The sequence below is a fragment of the Hyaloscypha bicolor genome, assembly GCF_002865645.1.
Source record: "Hyaloscypha bicolor E unplaced genomic scaffold K444scaffold_86, whole genome shotgun sequence".
Taxonomy (NCBI): domain Eukaryota; kingdom Fungi; phylum Ascomycota; class Leotiomycetes; order Helotiales; family Hyaloscyphaceae; genus Hyaloscypha; species Hyaloscypha bicolor.
In genome coordinates this window covers 574,443-577,492 of record NW_020194588.1, presented here as the reverse complement: position 1 = coordinate 577,492, position 3,050 = coordinate 574,443, and positions in this window count along the sequence as shown.

The following is a 3,050-nucleotide window of genomic DNA, read 5'->3' as shown; positions in this document are numbered from 1 at the left end:
CTAAGCTTTTAAGAAAGCTCAGTATTATAGAGAGAGATATAATAAAATATACCGGAATTATTAGGGAAGTATACTAAACTAATAAAAGCAGGAAAGGATTTCCTTAAAACTAGTAATAAGATCTACTAATAGCTCCTATAAGCAAAGCAGAAAGCTTACCTATAGAACAAGCAGATAGCTTAATAGAAATAGAAGAATTCTTTATAGAAAAAGTAAATAGCTTAGCTAAAATAGAAAATTAAATAGTAAAACCAAAGAGAAAATAAATAAAGAAGCTAATTATTAAAACTAGAAATAGGCTAATTCAAATATATTTATATAAGGGAAATAATTAGAATAGAGATCCAGATAAAGCTAATAGTAATATAATTACTATAGTAAGTATATTACTATAAATAATAGATAGATTAAATTAGATTAACTACTTAAAGTCTCTTTTAGGATCTCTCTAGCCTAATTAGCTAGAGAATTATAAGAAGGAATTCGATTATAAGATTATATATACCATAATTATAATAGTAGTTTAATTAAGAATATATCTAGAGTAAAGTACTTCGGGTAGTATAATAATAAGAAAAATTCATATTAATAATTTTCCAAAGGCTCTAAAGATATAGAATAATCTAGAGAAGTACCTAGCTAAGAAGTACTTTAAATCGGATACTAAACTAGAGATTAATAACTTTAAAGCTTGAAATTACTAGAGAATTATTTCTAGTAATAAAGCAAATATATTTCTAATTCCTTTAAAATAGATATTTATATATAAAATTAATTCTAATAAATATATTACTTAATATTACTCAAGGCTAATAGTTTATAGAGATCTCTAAAAAGAGGTATTACTTCTATTTATATATATTACTATACTTATAGCAAGATCTTTTCGAGTAGCTAGTATAATTATAACTTATTTTAATCTAGAAATAAAGTAATTCAATATTATAAATGCATTTATTAATATAAAAAGAGATTCTAATAGGCCTATAGTAATATATAAGCTATTAGACGGTTTCAAGATACCAGGATATATAGCAGAAATAGATCGAGCTCTATATAGGCTACGAGACTCTTCTATTTTATAGTATAAGTACTAGACAGATATTCTTAAAAGAATTAGATTCTCTAGATTTAATAAAGAGCCCTATATTTATATAGATACAGATTATAAGATCTTTATTATTTTCTATATAAATAACTTTTAAGTACTCTATTATAAGGATAATAAAGTATATACTTAATTAATTATTACTCAGATTAAGATAGTTTATAAGCTTTATAATATACGGGATATAGAATGGTTTCTAGGGATTTATATAATTAGAGATTAGAAAGCTAAAAAGCTCTAGCTAGTTTATAATACCTATATTAAGAAGATTACTAAGAAATTCAGGGTAATAGATAGGAAGTATTCTAGTACTTTATTACCTGGAATTAATCTTCGAAAATATAGTAATTAAGCTTATCTATATTAAATTAAGGCATATTAGAAAAAGGTTAGATTACTACTTTATACTATAATTATAATTAGGCCGGATATAGCTTTTACTACTTTAGTACTCTCTTAGTTCTTAATAAACCCTGCTCCAGAGTACTTTATAGCTATAAATTAGGCTCTCTAATACCTATTTAGAACCCGGTTTCTAGTAATTTAATATAATGGGAAATATAGAGAAATATAGCTATAGATTATATCTAATACTTTATATATAAATAACCTAAATATATAATAATCGAGCTATAGATATATAATCTCCTTATTTAGAGATTTAATATTATAAAAAGCTACTTAATAAAGCTCTATAATTACTTCTTTAACTAAATCAGAAATATATAAAGTCGCTTATATAGTAAGAGAAACTATAGCTCTCTAGAGGCTATTTAGGAATCTAAGCTTAGATCTTAAAGAGCTCTGAACTATATTCTATAATAATAAGCAAACTATTTAATTAATTATTAGAGAAAATAAAAGAATTACTATAAAGCTCTATTATATTAATATCTAGAATATATAGCTATATTAAGAATATAATAAAGGGGTATTTCAAGTTATATATTTTTAAATAAGCTATATACCTATAAATAGACTTATGAAAAATCTACCCTAATTTAAATTCGAGAACTTTAGAGCTTTATTAAATTTTTAGAATATTAGAGCAAAAATCAAAATAATTAAATAATATAAAAAGAGGCTTTTATTTATATTTTTTATTTATAAAATCTATTAAAATAATAGAGCTTGAGAGCTAATAATAGGAGATCTAAAGGCGCTTTACTATAGTATTAATAAGCTTATATAGAAGGCCCTTTACTTAATTAGACTACTTCTTATTTCTCTTAATAGCCTCTTAAACCTTGGTAGAAAAGCTCTTACTACTATCCTCTTTATTAGATTTAGTAATCTCAAGTATAGTATAAATAGAGTATCTAAAAATAGATAAATGCTTTAAAATAGTTAGAATTTATAAAAGAGAATTAAGAAAAGGGAACTTATAATATCTTTAGTAATCGGAAGTTCTATAAGAAAGAGCTATATAATAGGAATATAAGAGATTAGAATAACTAAATAAGAATAACCAGAAATATATTTCTAGTAATAAGAACCTCGGCTAATAGTATTATAGCAAGAACTATTATTCTTACTCTTTAGAGTAAATAAAACTATATTAAGTCAAAACGAGCTTTGAAATAATATAGAGAACTTATAATAACCTATATAAAAGATTTCTCTGAGACTAGTACAAGTAAAATAAGAAGTATAAGGCTTTGGTATAGACTTCTTTACCTTTAATAAAGAGATACTAGGAGTATTAGAAGACGCTATAGGAATCTGGACCTTAATACTCTATTAAAAGTAAGCTTTATATTAATAGTTAAGAGCTATATTTATAGCAGACTTATAAGCTACTTAATACTATCCAAAGTTAGTAAAAGGTAAAGTAAGAATATATTTTGGGTTAAAAATACCTTGGATTTACAAGCCGGAATTAACTTAATAGTAATATAAGAAGAGATAGAAGCCATATTTGCAATAATTAGAAGCTTGGGAA